The sequence below is a fragment of the Alligator mississippiensis genome, chromosome 8 (genome assembly GCF_030867095.1).
Source record: "Alligator mississippiensis isolate rAllMis1 chromosome 8, rAllMis1, whole genome shotgun sequence".
Taxonomy (NCBI): Eukaryota; Metazoa; Chordata; order Crocodylia; family Alligatoridae; genus Alligator; species Alligator mississippiensis.
Window position 1 is genome coordinate 8,378,415 of NC_081831.1, and position 21,818 is coordinate 8,400,232.

Here is a 21,818-nt window from a genome sequence, read left to right on the forward strand (position 1 = left end):
TGTACACATGCGTGCCCTTAATGTGCCTTTAAAATGACAATTTTAGGCTATTCGAGCCTACATTTGATACCTGCATAAAGCAGGTATCATATTCATGTGCAATTAGCTATGTCGCATTAGCGAACGTATATACGTGCTAATGCGCATTAACACAGTGCGCGTCAATGGACGGACACCACATTAATGTGCATTAGCGTGTCTGCATGCGTGCTAATGCAACTTGGCTATTCATGGCTAAATTTAATGCGCATTAGCGCGTCCACATGTAGATGCGCACAAGGCTCATTAGGTTTAGGCACACGTAGACATGCCCACTGTGGGGTAAAAATGCGTGTGCAAGCACTTACAGAATGTCTGCCTATCGCTTTGGTAAGCTCATACCACAGCTTCCACCCCCGTGACTTGTTCATGCATCTGTTACTCGTGTTCATCTTATGGCACAACAGCCTTCAGTCACACAAGGAAAGGAAAACGCCTGCTACTCTGATAACAATAGAAATCAAGATGTGTTAAGCTCATTTTACACCAAACGTATTCCTCCTCCCCACAGATGACCTTACGTGAATCTCTCCAAATCAGAGAAGGCTTAATTTGGGTGCCTATCTAGTTTTGTTATGCTTCCATATTTTCAGTGCTTGGAGTAGGTATTTCCAAATAGTTAGAGACTGAAAAATAAGTCGATGCATAGCTACTTTTCAGTGTCTTGCTACCCACAAAACTACCGCCAAAACACGGTCTCTTTCCAAAGGCATCAAAGCACATACTTGCCTGAATCTGACCATCAAGAAGAGTTGTGCGTTTGAGGGGGAAGGGCATTGGAAAGCGTGTAGCCCAATTTTTCTGTGGAACTAGAGAGAAGTACAAAACATTTTGCAGCTTGCCTTGAAAAGATGTGCCCTAACATTGAATGTTTCAGACACTTAGATAAGCTAGCAGTAGATAACAGCTTACTCAGTCCAAATGAATAGCTTAATCAGCAATTCTGTATTTCTCTTTGTACACAACACTGCTGTTTCGGTCTCTTCCTTTTTTCTTCCACCCCAACTGGTTTGAAATGGGAAGCTTTTCTGACCAGTAGGCACTAAAGGGTGTTACTTAACAGGTTTCTTTGTAGTGCTTGTAATGTAAACTTGTGATAAAAGCAACTAAAAGTCTATTCATCCTAACACGTGCATCATTTTGGACTCTTCTCTATATTCTGAATTTTGATTCATTAACCAAATTGCTTTCAAGAGGTGGCGATCTGGATGTTGCATGCTGGCATTTAAATTTTAACTTAAACAGATGGATGTCATGTTGCTTTTATTGCACCCTTTGTTCTGAATGTTTCTGAGCAAACCAAACAATGATTTTATTAAGCAGATAATGCTGGATTTTAATGCAATCTAGCGTAGGTTAGCACGCCTCTGCTTTTCAGGTACATTAGCCTACAGCTCTCTTACTATTTGTGTGGATTGCTTTTCTGAATCGTTTCCATGATGATTCCTTATTTAGACCTTGTGTACTTAACCTCCAGAGTTATTATGTATCTGTAGCTATCATGTTCTCATTGTGTGCTTAACTCTCTTCTCCCTGCTTACAGGAATACAGGACATTTATTCTATACTAGACAATTGCTTTCAGCGGGGTGAGAGAACTTCCTCCTGAGCATTCTTCTGCCTATGGGACAGCGAGCCCCGTCTCTCTTGGTCTGGAAGCTTTTTGTTGAATCTCTATTAACAATATCCACGTCGCTTGTGTAAAGTTGAGCAGAGCGTTAGGGCTCTGCTCAACTCTAAACTCCATAGGAACACTAAATAGCCAGCTTGTTCAGGGTCACTTCTGGGCATTATACTTTTCAACTGTATTTTAAAATGCATCTAAAATGACCCACCAAGCAATTCAACTAGAAAGCTGATCCAGCTGGAGAGGTGAATGTCTAAAGATGGCACTCGGTCTTGGCAGATGTGAGTGTTTGAAGCCCATATCTAGCTTGCAGTTGCTGCAGCATCATGCTGGCGTACCTTAGCTAGTTATAAACTAATAATAGCCGGCTTGGCTCTTGGCCACAGTCTCACCTTTGTAGCTTGGAACCGAGTGTGGACTAACAATCCAAACACATCACTTTTATGGTAGGTTTTGCAGCCTGAGTTGAGCTCCATGCTGCTGTAGCTACACTGCACCTGGTGCATGAGCTGGCTCAGGTGGCCATAACCTCATTTGCTGATGTTAGGGGGTGCAAGGTATACGATGTTATTCCTTCCAGCTTTGCTCAGCTAGAAAAACCCTTATTCCTTTGGAGTAGCACATACGTAATGAACAGGGCTGGTCTTTCTCTTTGAAAGGGTAAATGCTACTAATCTGAGAAGCGGGGCACCAGTGAAAAAAAAATCTTTTGCTCATCCATCTTTATAGTATGAGTCTCTATCTTCATAAAGTATGAACCTAGTTCATTGGCTAGAATCTATTATACATAAATATGCCTAACGTAAAAAATATTTGTAATTTATGCCCCACAAATACTTTCAAAATACATCTGGATGTCATATACCCCTTCCCTCCGTAACACTACCTGTCATAATGTATTTCTAATCAAATTCTGCTTTCAGTGAGGAGGGAAGTGGCTAGCCAGGGCCAATACTGCAAGATACTGAGCACTCGGCTGCATTGCAGTTCAGGGAAGTTTACCTTACAGGACTGGGACCTCATTTTGCCAAGCCAACGAAGAGCCTTGAAGAAAGATGACTGTCTTTAAGAGAGCTGTCTGGATTTCTAAGCAGGTGGCAGTCTGCAGTTGGTAGACAGCGGTGACATTTCATTACCTACCTGAGTGTCCTTGTCATCAGCCTGTCTCCAGCACAGTCGAGTTACTGAACCTTTCCCTTGCAAAATCAGGAGAGTCATTACTTATAAAGAAACCAAAATCCTCTTTAAAAAAAAAAAAGAAAAGGCTAGGGGGTCAAACCCTGGTCCTATGGAAGCTAACAGAAGCTTCACTATCGACTTCAGCAAAGCCAGGATTTCATTTACGTTATTTTGCACTGGTGCTCAGTAAGATTTGTGCTCCTTTATCTTTTGATGCCTTCCTCTTTAGTTTTCATATAAGTGAGAAGACCTTGACTCTCGACCCGTAAACTCCTCCGTCTGTACAGCCCACATGAGAACCTTGCTCTCTTATGCATCCTGTCCTGGCACCAGAGTGGTGTTGCACAGGTTTGGGTGGGAGAGTACAAAGCTTTTGACCTGCCAGAATATGGTAGTGGGCACTAACCTCCTTGCAGTCACCTTATATTAGCTGGTTTGCCAGCCCCATTATCAAACATCAAATCAATATCAAACATTTAAATCAGGTCATAGGACGTTTGGTGGTTCTAATTTAATCATGTTAAAATAATGCTAAGATCAAATTGGCAAGACCTTTAGGTAGTTTAGTGTAGACCTTATTCCACCCAGATATGACCCCTGCAAACAAAATGCTTCTTCCCAATGGCTCCAGGACCTCGTGGCCTCTTCACCATCAGGGAGTATCCCAATGCCCAGTACATATGCCCCATGTTATATGTGGCAGGTGGCATCCACATATGGATGCCAATTGCCACATATGGCATCAGTGGCTTCAACAGCATAGTTGGTGGTAGATGAGTGGCCATATACTTCAAGGGCTGTGACTGACACTTCCATTTCCTGCTGATATAATCCCTGCAGTTGATGCCAATCTGGCCTTCATTGCTGGCACCTTTGTGTACATGTACTTGCAAAGCAGCCACGTGTAATTTAGTGCATACTCTCACTAGTGGTTCACATTGGACTTCAGCAGCATATCCTGATCCTGGATTCCTTAAGGTGGCCACTTTTTTGCCTAGAATTTATCCATGGCATGCTGGGAAGGGCACTGCTTTATGCTTAATGGGGAATGTGCAGAAGAAAAGACCTCAAAGACAGGCTCCTTCCTTCCTTCCCTCCCTTTAGACATTTACACTATCCACCCATCTTCCCTCTGCTTTCAAGTTCTTTGCATTTTCAGGGTTTAGTGGGTTGTGGAGAAGATTTAAGGCCTATGGAGATAGCTTTCTAGACAGCAGATGCCATCCTAGCAAAAAGACTCCTGTGTTCCCAGCAGACATGTTTCTATGCAGTGGTGGAATGCATAGAAATGCTGTTCTAACGTATGAAATACATACCTACAATGCACTGAATTAGTAGGCACATAAGTAACCCCTCTACAGAGTGAGCATACATGGGCGTTTCTAAAGTCAGTGCTTCACCACAGCCTTTTTGTTTTTTTAAATAACTTTAGCAATAGCAATCATACTAAAGAAAGCAAAAGTTCACTGCAACTGCCCTATCACCAGATGTGCCTGAAAGCTGTCCTAGCCCCGTGGCCCTCTCAGGACATGAAAATAGTTGTGCCGTGCACAAGACGTCTGCACGTGTTGTTCAGCCGCAATAGGTTGTGCCATGTAGCGCAGCTGAGCTAAAACCAAGGGCAATCACATTTTCAGTTATGCAGGGCAGGCTTGTGGTTGCAGAGGTCAGCAAGCAAATGCAGCATTTCAGCTTTTACTCGGGCCACAGTCATCGGCCCCAGTCGGCCTGAATTTTCATCAGCTGCTGCTGATCTGGCACAACTTTGTGTTCCTCTGCGGACAAAATGATCATTTCAAATACATCTCTTGTCACTGTTTAAAATAGTCTCAGCAATATTAGTGGCAACTAAAGGAAGCAAAAGTTTGCTGCCTTTGCTTCCTCCATGATTGCTCTCCTAGGCCAAGGGTCGGCAACGTTGGGCAGAGTGCCAAAAATCACCCACAACCTGGACTTACAAGATGTTGGTGTGCCAGGGTGGACCGCAGGGGAGCTGCTAGAGGCCAGATCTTTGTTGTGGCCGCGCAGCTCAGCCCCTTTCCCACCGTCTGCCCCGAGACATGAGTGCCAAGCAAAATGCCTTTGCATGCCACTCTCTGGCACCCGTGCCAGGGGTTGCCTACTCCTGTCCTAGACTATTCCTTGCTTTGATGATCTTTACAGCAGTCTGAAAAAGAATTTTATACACTATGACCCCTGCCTAATTTTATTTTGAAAAATAAGTATGATTTATCTGTTATTCCTGTGAAGAGCCATCTGTGCTGAGCAACACTGGGGATTTTACTGAATGAGCCCAATTCTGACCGAAGAGAGATGCTGCCAGCTCCAGAAGTCTAGCAGGAGTTATATGTGTACATTAGAGGTTCGCATTTGGCTTGACATCCTTCTCCTCCTTACTTGTGGGTCTAGCTAAGGGAAGCCTGGGTTAAAAATAGGTATAGCTATTTACCGAAGGTACAGTGGCTATACGGCCAACTGCATCTGGGCCACCTAATTCCCTATGGATGCCGCCGCTTATGAAATGTTAATGTTGCCACTCCTCAATGAGCTAACCCCACTACCTCGGTGGATCCTTCCTTATCTCACCCAGCATTTGCTGTGCTATTCGGAAGCAGTTCACCGTAGGCTATCTGATGTGGTTTAGAGATTTGTTTTCTAAATGACTTTAGCTTTCCTTTTCCTTTTCCTTGGGCCCTGGAGTTCATTTCCTGAGCCACGCCCAGGCTGTAGTACTTGAACTTCAGTTCAACTGGTAATTTTAAGGGTCCCATTACAGCAAGATCCCTTCTCTTTCTGGGACGTGCTGCTCCTGCCTTTTCCTAAGGATAAGAAAATCACTCAACTGCTTAAGCGGATAATGTAGGTCACTGCAATAGAGTTGCGAAAAAGGCATGTGCAGCAATTGTATTCAATTGTGGGTGCTCAGTTGTATGCCCACTTTAAAAGAAATCAGATGAATTTCATGCTAGGGAATAGTGCTTCATTGACAGCCCTGGAGACTGGAAGGTTGTGCATCTATAGCAGAGATGTTGGCGCTGCAAGAGTACCTGGTCTGTCTCACTATTGGACTTTGACTTTAAATATCAGGGAATCACCTCTAGCTCTTTGGTCCCTCTGCTAGGATCGATGACAGCCAACAACGTAGGGACTTTCATCATCTGGACGTACGACTATAATTTATACAGAGCAATTAGGGCCTTTTCCAGCTCCAGCTGACGTTGTGATGACTCACAGCCGAGGCTGAAGCTGAGTGAGTCAGAGGCTGACCCAGTCGACTTGCTTGTTGATAATTCATAATGAAGACCCAGCCTGAACAAGTGCCATTGATGGAGGAAGCCTCAAAACCCATAGCAAGTCCAGTAAGATTTTTCTGGAACCAGTATTGCCAGGCGTAGATCAGCAGATATGGGCTGGTGATCATACTCTTGCACTTATAGCATAGCGGTTGGGGCTTGCAAGCCAGCTATTTGCATTTGCAAGGTTTGGATAAGTTTCAGGATGTTGCTGGAGTAGAATCGGTGCTGGCACCTTCCATCTCCCCAGTGAGAAAATGAGCTGCAGTTGGCGTCTACCCAAATGACAAAACCCTGGCATAGTACAAGAACATTTATATTCAGCATACATCCTAGGGACATCCCATGTCCTAGGAAAACTTCCTGCCCCCTGGTGCTGCATGAGCCAATCACATCGGGCCCTTTGTTATATGTTGCCAGCAAGCGTGTGGGTGTGGTCAGCCCCTGGATTCCTCGGTCCTGGCGTGGACGGTGAGTCAGTACAGCGTGAACCTGCTTTGGCGCAGCTTTTCCGTGGTGAGCCGTCACGCCAGCCAGACCTCTATTGACTTCCAACCCAGGGGTGACGACGCATTTCAGGGACGGAGGTCAGAATGATACTTTTACAAGTTGTTTGACTTTCTGTGCACTTTGAAGCCCAGTGTTGTGATTCCCTGGGAACCCAGAAAAGAGAAACCACTTTTCAGTCTCAAGTATCTTCCAGTTCTGTTAGGGACGCATTTCTAAGAAGCAGCGATCCCGGGCCGCAGCAAGGAACCTGGAGCCAGGTGGCCTGTCTCCGCTTGCCCTTTGTGTCTTAGCCTCTTTACAAGTGTGATCACTAGTCTGTCTATGCTCAACGCAGCTCTGATTTGCCCAAAATAGTCCTTCCTGTTTTAAAATAAGGACACTCTTATCCATCCCATGCTCTCTGCCCTGGTGACTCAGAGGGGCTGGCATGGACGGTTAATGCGGAGTGGTACGGAGCGGCACCGACTAACACAGACGCTCGCTGTGCCGGGGCACTTAGGTCCCATTCTCCTGCCGTTGAAGTCAGTGGGAGCTTTGTGAGCGATTTCAGTGCTGGCAGGAAGTGGATTTTGCCCCTGGCTTCAGAACCAGGCTCTGTATTGTTGTCTTGGATGAGAGAGATGTTGGCAGCTGGTTTAGATTGGCATCGAAGTGCAGATCAGCAGCCAGGCCATACCCCATTGTAGAGGCCCAGAGAAATTCATTTCTTTTCCCAGGGGCTTTCTGCCGACCGTGCCCCTAGGAAGCTGTGTGCTCATAGTTTCCAGTGGCTATGCCTGTCAGTGCAGGTATTTTTGCAGATTAGGAATCAGTGGTACAGCATTTGGGGTGAGAGGTGTCCATTGCAACGGAGCAAAGGGAAGCTGAGGTTGGAGAGGACAGCGGACGAGTAGAGTATGGATCCAAAAGGTTGAAAAGTCCTCCAGTGCCTAGCAGCCCGTAGAGGTAGGGTGGTTAAAGCCCACCGCTTCCTGTAATCAGTAGCATATAAGGGAATGATATGGCTAGCACAGGGGCGGGCAATTATTTCAGGCAGAGGGCCGCTTACTGAGTTTTGGCAAGCCATCGGGGCCGCATGACAGGCAGACGGGCAGATCAATATTAATTTTCCAAACTTTTTGGGTGCCCCGTGGGCCAGATAGATTGGCCTGGAGGGCTATATTTGGCCCGCGGGCCACATTTTGCCCACCCCTGAGCTAGCATCACATCCAGGCACCTCTCACTCTTTGGTCTGAATAACGTGATACTCATTTACAGCTGGGTTGAGTGGAGGGGATGCCTTCTGGTATAAGTCTGGAGAAGGACTTAAACTCGTGCCTCAAGTGGTCTCAAGCTGTAGTGAGATCGTCATAACTTGAGGGTGTTGCTAGCCTGGTGAAAACTGCTTATCCCATAACTTGTTTCTATTTGTGTTGGGGGCTAGGAGTCTCGACTGACAACGTGTGAAGCTTTTTCAGATGGGAATGGGTACCCTGAAATCAGGGATCTGCCCGTGTGAGTTTTCATTCAATCCATGGTAACTTTTCCAGTTAAACAACGCTCATTTGGGAGTGCCCACTTCATACCACTCGATCTGATCCTTACAATACCATTTCCTGGATCAAACGCAGGCTTCCTCGAGCTGTCTTTCATGTTCTTCTGCCTGCACAAGGCTGGGTTCAGAGTGGTTTGTTTTATAGACTGTACCAATGCAGGCATCCTGCCAGGTTCCTAAACTGACTGCTACTGTGAAGGATGTAATGTCTCATTTTAATGCAATGAAATACCTGGCTTGAGGCCAGTATGAATTAAGGTCAGTGAAATAGCTGTTGTACAGAGTGTACATCGCAGAAGTCAGTGGCAGCCTGTGAACCCACCCAGGGAGAAATCTGACTTTTCCCTTTGCTTAGACATTAGTTAGCCATCGTACTATCAAGCTCAGGCAACCAGGATGTAAAGCCACTGGCCATTTCCCCCTTAAGGCCAAATATGATTTCCACTCCTAAATGGATTTAAGCAGAGCAGAACCGTGGTGATTGTTGCACCGGTTTTATAAGCTGTTCAATTGCTAAGAAAAGAAATGGAAACCTTGATGTTTTTGTGCATCCCTTTGTGCATTTGCATTGCTTGAATTGCAGTGCTGTCAACCCTCTAAAGTTCTGCAGAGGCATTAATATCCTTGGGGGGATACCGCACCTCTTCACCCTATTCTTTTAGTGACTCTTGTGCCTTCTCACTGGCCGTACCACATATGCAGTTGGTGTCTCAGTGGTTTCAGTGCCAATAACATCAACTTAAACACGCAAGCGAAGCAGGCTTCTGTAGGTGCCTTCCTTCCGGCTACAGTTCAATCCAGTATTTATATTGCAGAAAGTGACAAGTCATTTGAGTTCCCAGTTCAGTCAGAGGTTCAAGGAATAGGGATGTTTGCTAAAATAGCTCTTGCATGACCCCTTGTGTTAGAAAGCAGGCTCGTTGTCATGGTTCGATCACTAGAGATGTCCACAGGAAGCTTGTGTACATGTGTATTACATGCATTGATGTATATGTAGCACATCACACAAATGTGGGCATGTCTACACATGCTTTTATGCCAGCATGTGCAGTAAATTACTGCGCATTAAGTGGGAATAGGCCGGCATCTTCATGTGCAGACATTGAAGCGCATTAATGCTGTGTGTGGACTGACTTGGAACTAAAGTTAGTCCCAAGTTAGTCCACACACATACACACACTCACACAGTGTTACTGTACAATAAGTTGTCTACACATGCGTTACTGCATAGTAACTAATTAAGTCAGCATAAGTCGCTATATGTAGTGCACAGTATAGACATGCACTGGTAGATGTGTGCCTATACTGCACAGTAATTTTGGTTACTGTGTAGTAAATGCGCACGTGTAGATGCACCCTGTATGTATGTTTGTGAATATGCTCTTTGTCTATCCACCTATATCTGCATACATGAAATTTGACATATATGTCTATACACGTTTATCAAAATCTATGTATAGGCTACTCTATAGTGACCCAAATACTAGGGGGCGTCTGTTCAGGATCACAAAAACTTCTACCTCCGTTTCTTTTTGAGAAAGGGATTTTCACATATCTTGCACGCATTTAGAACATGATATTTTTTATATTTACACTTTTTATTGATCTGGGTGTTCCATGAGATAAATCCATTTGCCCAACTACCCGGTCAAATCTTTCTAACATGCTACTTTAAGTAGTTTTTTTTTTTGTAAAGCATACATCCATTGCTGTAGGTCCTGTGCTGTAATTTTGAAATGCACAGCTAAGAGTAAAGCCCCCAACACACAGTTTAAAAAATGCTATTAGGACTTGTAGTAGAGATGATATGCTTTATTAGACCAACACGACTTTTGCAAAAAAATGTCTTTAATTGAAAGCTTTCAGGCACAGGCACCCTTCATCAGGCATTGGAGAAAAGACTGTAAAGTTCTCAATCAAAGTTACAATCTTTTCTCCAGTGCCTGATGAAGGGTGTTTGTAACCGAAAGCTTGCAATTAAGGACATTTTTTGCAAAAATCTTGTTGGTCTAGTAAAAGATATCATCTCTACTATGAGTCCTGATTGCCTTTTCCTCTAGACCAATTCGGCTACAACCAGGATACCTGAAAAAATGCTGTAGCACTTCTATACAGCACCCAACACTAGACAGCTGGCCATGGTGCCAGATAAGGTACTCCAGATACTACATAAAAAATATGATATTAGAAAAGAAGTCCCTTTATGATCTCTTGTGTTAGAATACGTGTGAGATAGATACCTTTTAAGCTATGGTATGACCAATGAAATGTGTAGCATGAATGTAATGAATTTAAATCATATGCAAGTGTGCACTCTGTTTCTAGGATAATGGGATCTGGAAAAAAAATTAAACCTTATGCTAAACTGGCTAAAGAAACACCATCTTAAAGATTTTGTTTAAGACCCCCCACAGCCTTCCATCTGCCAGTCTTAATCTCTTATACCTTTCTTCATCACGGTGGATGTTTACTGTAGTCATAGCTTAGGATTTTCACATGCGCTTAAGGGAGTTAGCCTCTGAGCAGGCTGTCAGTCAGAAAGGCTAACATGAATAAGTGATGCTCGTGCATTTAGGAGAATATGTTGATGCGATTAAGAATAGATCTCACCTGTCTCTGTGCCCAAGGGGTTTTGATGATTCATCTTTTCTGCTCTAGGGAGGAATAGAAGTGGGAAGATCTAGTCCTGTGTAATAGGTGATGCCCCAAATTGACAGGCTTTGTGGCCATCATACATCTGTCTGCCGTCTCTTTTTCTGCTGGTGCTCATTGACTCGTATCCGAGCATCTGAGAGTCTGAGTACAGCATGTGATACAATGCATTGCATACTTCAGTTATAAACTGAGCGGACAAATGAGCCCATCCCTATCTGAGTGTGTATTTTGACTGGAAATGGAGATATATGTGATGGGATCCAAGGCCGCAATTATGTACGTTTCCTTTCATTAGGGAAGAATAAGTGTCCTATCACACTTTGCAGAGATTTATAGCTTTGTTTTCTTGCCTGAACAGTTTTACTGTGTGTTCTTTTTAACTCTGTGCCAAAGGTTTCATCTTCTAAGTGTTAATTTATATTCTGTTCATGTTTAATCCAGGCACCTGCAAAGTGCTCAGTTTAAAGCTCAGAGTCTTCCAGCTCCTCTTCCAAGGCTGCTGACAGAGGTGAAGCACAATCTTGAAAGGGGGGAGGGGGCGCTATATCGGGGTGCCCTGTTGTGTGGGGTCAGGATCCTAGTGAGGAAGACCCTGCCATGGGTCAGACCCTATGGAAAGAAGCCGTTGGCCATTCAAATAGCAGCCCAGAGCCCATATCCAAGGCACCGCAACCTTCAAACACCTATAGAGGTGCTTTATTCAGCATTTATTCCAGTAGAACTGGTTGTGTGCTCAGACCATGTCATCTGTACAGCCTAGGTAGCGTCCCAGCCAGCTCCCATGACCTAGCACAGTGGTACTCAAGGGTTTTTTTGGCTTGTGGACCAGGTGTGTGATGCAGGGCTGGACTGAGCTCTGCATGCCAGGATTGGGCCTTGAGGCCAAGCACCACCCCTGCATGTCAGGATTGGGTCCCAGGGACTCAGATTGAACCCTGGGGCCCTGCACCAGCCCTGTGCATTGGCATTGGGCACCAGAGCCCAAAATGCAGGGCTGAGGGCTCCCCACAGGTAGCTCCCTGGCCACCAAATTTCCAGACTAATGGCCCAGAAGACACTGTGCTGCGAGCTGGGTCTGGCCTAGTGCATCAATGTGCCTCAAGCAGTAGAGGTCCCTTTTAGCCACTTCCCATGCCCATGACTATTCAACCAGATAGTTGAATGCCAGCAACTCCTTGGTTTGCATGAAAACAGAATCCTTTTGTTACCTAAGTCTTTGCTGTTGTCCCAAAAGGATGATTCTCGGGGACACAAAAGGCCTGCGGCCATGTCATTCTTTGTACAGACAAAAATGCAGCAATGCCACAGGCCGCCGAGGGCATTTAATAACAAGCAAAAGACCTCACACACAGAGTTTGTGCCCAGATCTGAGTCCTTGCCTTCCCCGGGAGGAAAGAGCATTTCAATCTGAGTGTTTGGCTGCCAGTCGAATCACTGCTGCAGTTCTCGAATGCGGAGCAAGATGCTTGCTATGAGGTAGCAAGGTTGAATCCCCGTGGAGTACAAATGGCCTTGGAAGGCTGCATTATCAGTGGGAAGCCTGTTTTAATCCAGACATGTTCAGCACTCAGCTGCCAGGTTATCATGACAGAGCTGACAGCAAGCACAGGTGGCATTGGTGGAAAGGACCCAAGCACGGCGTTCTACCAGACAAGTCCAAATTATCCCTCCTTGCGTCCCCGCTGCCTTTTCGGAAAGAGCTCGGGGATTCGGGGATGTGGAATAACCTCATCGGATCAGTAGTGGAAATATCAGAAACCTGCAGCTGTGACCTGGTATAATGGCTGGATGGGAAGGAAGCAGGGGGCCCAAATTAGTTCTGGCTCTATCCTTCCCTACGTGTGTCGGAGGAAAAACGGTAAGACTAGTTCAGATGAGATGGCACTTGACTCTGCTCTCACGCTGGCTTTATGCCACGGACTGCAACAGCTACTCCTGGCGCCTGCAAAGAATTTACAGCCGAGGGGGAGCACTCCATCATCTGCATGCCGGCACAAAAGCAGAAGCAGATTTATAGTACGTGGACTGCTTTCTATCTTAACTTGCCATTACTGGCCTGTGCTAAGCTTTCAGCTGGAGGGAGAGATGGTACTCATACACGCTACAATCTCAGCACGGCCGCTGCTTGCCGCTAGAGGGCACCAACTACCAGTAATATTTAAAAACCATGTACGATGGGAGGTGTATATGTTGCGTGGGCCAAGCCCACTCTTGACTTCATCCCTAATAAGGGGATTCCTATGGTCTTCAAGAGAAGCCAACTCAATATTTGGGAAAAGATCAAGGCGCGAGGAGGGAGAGTTTGTGTGCCCTGCTTAGAGTCGGGGTGGCGTGCGGGAATTGTTCGGGCAGTGCCCAGACAGAGCGGAGGGATCTCCATAGCGAGTGCGTATCTGAGGCAGCATCACGTAGTCCTCGTGCTGCGCTCACACCGGTGGGTGGTCACTGCTCCGGCTGGAGAAAGAGCCATTTGCTACAGATTGCCCCCAAACTGAGCCATCACCTTGTGCTCCAGCAGGTAGTTATGTCTGCCCTCCCTCTCCCAGCTTACCACGGAGCAGGGATTACTTGAAGGAGGGCCCTTGGAGAAGGCTTCCAAGCCCACCCAACAGCAGCCTGCAAATCCTGCTTGCTTCCTCCGTGCGCTTAGAAGGGAACCGATCCTCTTGGAGCACCTAGCCCTCGCTCTTTAGCCGTGGGTCTGTCAAGGTGCAGCACCCTTACCGAGCGAGTTGCCTGTCCTACCGCAGTGCCACGCTAGTTATTTTTAATGCACCATTATACTTTATGGGCAGATGGAGAGACTTGGGGAGGGACTTGTGGGCTGCTTTCCCTTAGACCAGTGCAAAGATGGAAGTCGGTCAAGTCCGGCTGACCCACAGTTGGTCCTAAGCATCTTACCGGCTAAGATTTTCCCAGCTGACTTATGGATTTAGCTGCATAACTCCTTGGGTTGGCATCAACCATGGGAGAGAGGGACCGCAGAACTTCCTGTGATCTTTTTTGGATCGTCTTGGAGGCCTTGCATCTTAGGCTAAGAGAAATCTGGGAACTCAGGATATTCCTGGTAGGGGGAACCCCACCTCCCACTTTTAAAGCAGGAAATAGTGATGTAATTTTGGGGTGCTCCCCACACTTGTGGGGCTGGTACAACTCTTCCTCCACTCCACCCACTCCTAGGCCCTGGCTCCCAGCTGAACAGCTTTCATTTCTATCTTTGTGCCCCCTCCTAATAGAAAAGCTATTTCTTTTCTCTCTCTCATCCTTTCATATTCATATATCCTGCAGATATTGCACACAAATATCTTTCCAAATCAACCCTACTAGAAGGATTTCAAGGGCAAATACTTGTGATCAGAGTCTCTGTATCGACTGATCTTTATCGTCTCGCTTTGCTCGGTCTGGCTAGAAGATAAAGACGTCGTAAACACGCCACTGCTAGTGTTTTGTGATTCAAGCAGGTTGAACGAGAAGTGAAGATAAGACCGTGATCCTTATCGGATCACAGTGCCTCGATCTATGGTACGGAAGCAGGGGACCCACACGGGAGCAGGCCAGATTCTGTATGCAGCGACACCAACATAAAGTAGATTCATGGGGTGGAAGATCATGAATAGTGATGTTGATTTATGCTGTTGATTGCAATGGATTTCTGCTAGCATAAATGAGAACACCAACTGGCCCCACATGTCTCAGCTGCAGGGGCAAACTGGGGGATAAAGGGAAGGATAAAGAGTCTGAGAGAATAATGCAGGCCTAAGACTGGGAGCCATGAGACTCATACTGGGATATACAAGTCCTGTATATCGGAAAAATGGAGTTTAGACTCTTTTCAGCATGGATGTGACTGTTTTAGTTCTTCAGTGAAATGGTAAACGGGCTGAGAGAAAAAGGCAGGCCATTAAAAAACCCTTAGTACTCTGATGGACACAAGAAATCTGCTGTCTTATGTTAATTAACCACAGCTCTCGGGAGAAGGGTGGGTCACTTCCACATCAAATTCATATACCGCGGAGAAGGAATGTGCTGACAATTGCTTGGAGCAAGAGTCGATGACTTGATTTTTTTTTTTTTAATGAAAAAATAACCCAAATTTCTAAACCCAGGGCTAAGATTTTCCAAGAACCTGCTGATCTGCGTGGCCCAGCCTGACGTATTTTTCCATAAACACTGAGTGCACCAGCCAAACCCCTTCACCCCCCCCCCCCCGCCCCCCGAATCACGACTCCCTTTGGAAAATCTGACCTTAGTCTAAAATTAAGCATTTGAAGTCTTACATCATCCTCCATCAGTGGCTTTACTTAAAGATATGCCTAGGTCCTCTGAACACGAGACCTCTGATTTTAGATGCCTACATTTTAGGCACCCAGCTTTGATCCAGATGGACAAACTCCTTCTAAATGAAGCCAGATTTTAAAGAACTGGAAGCTCATTTCCTACTAGGCAAATGAACATGATTTGCATAAAAGTCCTCTCTGGCAAAAAGCCAGGTTTCCACTGAGTGGTGACCGCTTTGGGATAGGGGTTGACCACAAAGTAGTCATCCCCAAACTGCAAGGCAAGGGAGACAAATTGGGGCTTTATTCCCGTCAGGGTCTTCAGACCGGGGCAGTTGTACATTTTTTAATATGAACATAAATAGGCCAGCTCCTTGGAAACACACCGCCTTCATGCAGCCCTGGCTGGATGTCAGCAATAATGGGACATTGTTTTGATTCCAGTGCCTCCAAATGCAGTCTTTCCTGCATAGCAACTACAACAGGATTAAAATATATATTTCAATGTCTATTGAACTTGCTATCACCTCAAGGGTGCTAGGCTGAAACAGCTGAGAAAGCACTGGTGACAAGCAGGGTTTGGGAATGGAGAAGCAAGCAAATAAAGCAAGTGTCATGTGCCTTATTTCACCAAGGCCACATCCCACCGAGGCTTAACTAGACCCCAGCTGAAGCTGTAGGGACTTCTGTGAGTGAAGGGAAGCAGGTATGTAAAGGTGAGCTTTTTAAAACCACCTTTCGAGGTTCTTACATGCAAAGGTACTCAGGCACCAACCCCTCTCTAGGTGCTGAAAGCTGTGACAGGATGTTAAACATATCCCCAGTGCATGGCACTGCTCTAGAGAGGCTGCTTCCAAGGTAGGGATAGACATTCAAAAAGTCCAAGCCTGAATTGATTCAATCTTTGCAAGTTAGTCTAACCTGCAGAGATTGAACCGGTTTGCAAGTGCAGGGCAGGGGGGCTCTATGCAGGGCTGCCCGGCCTCAGAGCAGGACTCTTCCCCCTGCTCCTCCAGCCCGCCTGCATGCGCAGCCGGCAGCTGGCTGGGAACAGGCCTAGCCAGGCCGGCTCAGAGGTGCCGGTGGGCCTGGAGCACAGCTGGGCTGGCTGCAGACCCATGAGCCCCCGCAGCACCTCCAAGCCAACCCAACTAGCCCATTGCCTGGACAGCCATCAGCCACGCATGCCAGGCTGGGCTGTGCTCACTGATAGGGCTCAGCATCCCTGCCACTGTGCTGCACCTGCTGGGGGTGGCACCACCCCTGTGGCCCACCATGCAGGGGGAAGAGCCCCGGCATGTCCCTGTTAAGGTGAAGGCGGCAGGCAGAAGAGTTAATTTCTCCTTCCGTCCCTTCTTCCCTGCAGCTGGGGTCTTCCAGCCCCCGGGGCCACTGATGCAGCCCCCTCCCCTCTGCTCCCTGGCAAACAGGCTGACCCCAGCTGCAGTGGGAGAGGAAGGGAAGGAAGGAAGAATTAACCCCTTCCCTGCCCCCTTTGCCTTAACAGGGCCGTGCTGGCCAGTGTCTCACCACCACTGGTCCCTGCCTGGGCTAGAGAGCAGATGGTGGGGCCAGCCCTGCTCTGGATCAGAGAGCACAACCTAGCCCAGAGAGTATGCTGGGATGCTGGGGGAGTCTGGTTAAACTTAAACCAGGAAGAAGTCTGGGACAGACATTGCATAAATTGGTTTGAGCTCAATCAGTTAAGTCTGATATCACATTCAACCAAGTTTATCTCAAACTAGTTACAGCCAGTTTGATACTGGTTTATGTGCACTGAATGTCTGTTCTGTTACAAGTTTAAACCAGTTACGGATCACATGAACCAGTTTATGTATAATGTCTGTCCCTAAGCACTATCCCCAGCACTGCTCCAGATAGGTTGCTTCCTAAATTAGAAGCAAAATATCTGTGGATACATGGCCTTGCGAATTAGCTTGAAGGCCAGACTAGTTGGCACTATCACTTAGTAGTGCTATTTGGCCTAACCAAGGTCTCCCACTGAAGTGGCTACACTGCTTTGATTTAATATGGGTAAGTTTGGGCAGTGCAGCATGAATTAGGGCAGTGAGTTTACTGTCTGGCCAGCGATTCTCAACCAGCGTGTTACATATCATGATTCACAAGATAAACCCGGAGTTTCCAAAAAGGTATGCATAGCGTCAGAAGCGTCGGTTCTGCCCTGCTGTAGTCTTGCAGAGTTCTTTGCAACAACAGAATTGTTCTCTCATCTTTCTATAGTCAAAAAACAAGTGAAAACTAAGAGCTGGCACTATTGGGTGCTTGTACACACCATGGCGTTTAATCCTCCTTAATTAAACGAGCTTGAAAATTTTTAAACTGGTTTATTTTGGCGCGTTGGGTTTGTGTTTGCATGCAATGGGCTTTCGAACGAATGAAGTCCCATGTGCAATTCCCCGCAAATTCCAGTTGGGGAAGCCGAATACCAATCTGGCTCAGATCGCCCTCCCCCTGCTCCCATCAGCCGAGTAAAGTAAAATCCCTGACATTTGGGCAGGGCAGGGGGGGCAGGGGCAGAGGCTGGGGCAGTGGGGAACTCTGTGGCCAGCCAGGCAGCACGGGGGTCGGTGTCCATGCTCATGGGGGCTTAGCAGCCAGGAGATGCTGCCCATGGGGAAGGAGGGGGAAGTGGGGGCTGTGGCCAGGCTGCCTGGCTCATCACAGCAGCCCCATCCCAGGGCCGGGGCATGCCACAAGCCTCCCTTTCCTCTAGCAGATGTACTTATCCAACATTAACTCAAAACACCACTTCCTACATGACCCTGAGACTCTCCATCCAATTGCTGACTCTTGCAAGGCCCCCTGGAGCTGTTAAACTCAGAAGAGGGCACAGCTGGAAGTGCTAATGGCTGTAATTGCCACCTAGAGCAATAGCTATTGGGCAGTTATGCATGAAATCCTGCCCGCTGGTTCCCCAGACTGACCCTGGTCATATTCTGCTTTTGGCTGCACTGATGTAAATTGGGAATCATCCCATAGAGCAGCATTAACCCAGCCGTAAACTAACATCATTAGCAGCAGAATTTAGCCTTCTGGTTAGAACTGCGGACTTCTTAGTGTTCATGGCTTAAATACACTGGAAGCCCATAAAAGAGTTAGAAGCTATTTTCCTTGCAAACCAAACTCATTAAAAACTTTGGCTCCATCTCCTAACAGTTATTATTCGATCCACAGGCTTCACACACAAGAGAAAGCCATAAAATATAATTGAGGAGCTGCCACCTTTCTCCTTAAAAAAACAACCCAGCAGGGCTTTTCCTCAGCGGCATTTCAAACACCTGCAGCAAATAAAGTTTTACTAGCATGGCTGCCTATCTCTCTTCCCTGCCCCGTCAACAGTTAAATGAAATAGGAGATGGTCACTGTTAGTAAAAAAAAGTCTTTGGATCTACACATGGATTTTAAAGATCCAAATTTCCAAAAGAGAAATTGAATTAGAGGGATTATCGACCCACTCCAGAGGGGAAGCGAAAAGATAACTAGAAGCCAAAACCAGCATCAAGTGAGAGTGCGAGGCCAGGAAATCACTGCTGATTTCCAGGAAGCCAATTGACAAGTATAATTGCTCGCTGTTAGAAGACGACATTCCCGCTTCCTGCGCTCCAGTCTGACGTTGGGGATCGGTGACGTGTGGAGCATCTGCATACAGTGTTTTCAGCTCACATGATGTACAACAGCAGTCAGAAGAGGTGAAGGCTGTAGGGTAGCATGCAGGGCTCTACCAAATTGCTATCACGGGTCCATCCCCATTACTTCTTGCTGGAGGAAGAGGGAGAGATTGCATTCACCTGGAAGCAGCTATTGTAAGTACTTCCATAGGCCCCTCTCTCTGCAATATCCCATCGTCCAACAGACGTATCTTCACAACGCTCTGTAGGGTAGTGAAGTGCCATTATTCCCATCCTAATGACGGGGGTGCAGCGAGACCCTACAGAAGAGGGTCCTAGCAGCAAGATCCAGAGAAGTTCTCTCAGGTGGATTCGTTTTCTCTTAGCATCCCCCGAGCTATGGGCTAAAGCACGGAAGAGACTGAAGTGCCTAACGCCAGCACTTTGGCCTATCAGCACACTTTACCAAAGGCTCAGCACAATAGCAGTGATATCTGTCAGCCTCCCTTTTGCTCCAGCAAGGTCCAAGGGGGACCTTGTGTGCATGCCAGAATAGGAAGAGTCCCTCGATTGCATGTAATTTGAAGGGAATCAAACGCAACCAGCATTTGGCACAAGCCAAAAGAAATGAGCTGGCATTAAGGACGACGTCATTCTGCCTCTCTTTAGTCATAGGCATGATCCGGCCTTCCCACTCCCTGCACTAATGGTTATAACTTCCCCATCCCAAACTAAAGTACATTGTCTTCTCTTCCCAGGAGCTGTCTCAGGCTTCTTTCTTCATGCCATTCCCTTTCTTGCCCCTTTTTTGTGTGACCTTGGCAAAGTCACCTCCCCTCCCTTCCCAACCTTTGTCCGTCTTCTCTACTTAGCTTGTGAGCGGGGCGGTCATGGCTTGGTGACATGGGGAAGTTGACTGGAGCAATTTTGGATTAATTAGAAAACCATGCTCTGTCTAAATGAGTTTATGTGCTTTCACTTCTTATCACGGTTCTTGCAAAAAAATGTTCCTATGTAGATGAGTTGCCTAGTACATAACACAATGGCGCCCCGATCTCCTTTTGTGCTGCTGTTCAAGGTGCTCCTGTAACCGTGATCGTAGTGCTAATAAGATATTTGAGGCTTTGTTACTCAGTTCTGTTTATGAAGCTCATAGGCCCCTGTATTTAAATGCAGGCTGCCTGAGGTCAGCACCTGATGTGATGCATTCATATTGCTACCGTGACACCCTTCTAACCCTTTTAAAGCTCTGACCATCCCTCTGGGGGCCCAGATTTCAACAGCTGATTTCCCTTACTCCAGGAGAATCTGGCTCCTGCAAAATGCCAAAGCACTAAGCCTTGAAAACAGGAAACTGTCCTCAACAGATTGAACGGAGACTTTCAGGATACTCTGGCATAGGCCGACTATAAAAGGTGGGTTTCCGAGTGTGACCTAGAGAAAAACTGAAGATCTTTAGTCTAGAACAGAGGTCCCCAAACTTTTTCTTATTGTGTACCCCCTTCCAGGTTTACCAGCTGCTCACGTACCCCTACCAGCATACGTTTTGTATTTTAACCCCTCACATTTCATTATAATAATAATTGGCAATTAAACAATTTCTCCTGTATATCTCCCCAGAGATGTCTTGTGGTACGCATACCAGTTTGGGACCCCCTGGTCTGGAAGACAGTCACAGCCTGGTCCTGAGTGAACATGGAGATGAAGGACAAATCCAGTGCCCTGATGCAGACAGGATGACAGCGCAGGAGGCAGGAAGGCAGGGTACAGCAGAGATAGACTCTGAGCCCCGCTTTCTGGAAATCTTCCAGTCCTTCCCTTTCTGTACAAGTCTACAAAGACTATTTGAGACTGGCTGCCTAGCCAAAGAGAGGGAGCTTGCCCCCTGCCTTGTGTATTTGTCCGTCTCAGGGCTGCAACGGCACCTGCTCAATCCTGAAAGCAGATACGCAGCAGCAGTGCAGACTGCACACCTAGGATACCTGTCACTTTTACAAGGTGTTTATAAAGTCCCTGTGCAACTTTAAACTTTAATAACTTCAGATGGACGCATGAGAGAAGCCAACTGTGACTGGCAATTAAAAGCATAATGCATTATGTTTTTACACAATACAGCTCAAATTTTTAGACTTCAACATAACGGCCATGTTTTCTGATACAGCATCCGATTTTTCCAGCTCATAGAAAACGTTTTGCAGTTGCTGCTGAGGGGTTTCATGAATTGCATTTGTGATCCTTACCCTATGCATAGCTTACAGTATCCTAAAAAAAACCCCCAACTTCTTTTCTTGCAATTTCCCAGTTGGTCTAATAAAAGGTATCATTTTAGAACCAAGACTTCTAGTTTTTTTTATATGAGTTAATGAATGATGTTTTCAAGTGCTGTTTACAGTTTGTGTCTATCATGTGTATATCCAAAGTTATTACAGTTTAAAGTTGCACAGGGACTTTATAAACCCCCTGTATTTGACCCGCAGGCTGCCATGCACCTCATGATGTTTCCCTTTAGGCCATGACCAGCTGCCCTTACAATGTAGCTTACATGAACTTTAGCCTGGAACGGCATGTACCTAACATGGTAGCAAATGGCCATTACATCTAGCTACCCACCCATCATCATCATCATCACAGAACTGGGAGAAGCCTCCGTAATGGGGATTTTGCATGGCTGTTCTCTGGGTTTGCTTTCTGTTGTGGGAGTCTCTGAAAGCTTGGCTAATCAGGCAAACAAGGTTCTTTGGGTAAATCCGATATCTTTTATTAGACCAACTCAAATAGTTGGAAATAATTCTTCTTAGCAAGCTTTCGGGCACAAACTAATCAGTGTTTGTCTTGACAGTAGCAACTTTCCTGGGGCCAGGAGGGAATGATGAAGAAGGGGAGAGCATGACATATCCTGGGGTATTCCGATATTTGAGATTTATGGTTACACATTTGAGGAGTATGGGGGGGCTTTTGACTCTTTGAGCACCTTTGTGATGGGTGTGGAGCCATAACAAGATTTTCGGGGAATTTGATTCCACTTAGCAGACTGTATTGCTGCAAAAAGGATCCGTGGCATTTTGTGTGCGTGTCA